Here is a 240-nt window from a genome sequence, read left to right on the forward strand (position 1 = left end):
TATACATGATTCATGTTTTATTGACTTATAAGACGGAATCGTTTATTTTTTTTTATGTAGGATATATATATAACATTTCCTGATAACCATCTTTATTTTTGTTCAATTTGTGGGGTTCGTAAGCTGTTAGTTTTTTTCCAGATTCAAATCAATGCTGTAGGTGTGGCCAAATCTATGCATAGCTACCATTTGCATGTAACTATATAGTGATAATCTTATATAAAAACATATACATTGACA

This window comes from Penaeus chinensis, chromosome 33 (assembly GCF_019202785.1).
Source record: "Penaeus chinensis breed Huanghai No. 1 chromosome 33, ASM1920278v2, whole genome shotgun sequence".
In the NCBI taxonomy this organism is placed as follows: domain Eukaryota; kingdom Metazoa; phylum Arthropoda; class Malacostraca; order Decapoda; family Penaeidae; genus Penaeus; species Penaeus chinensis.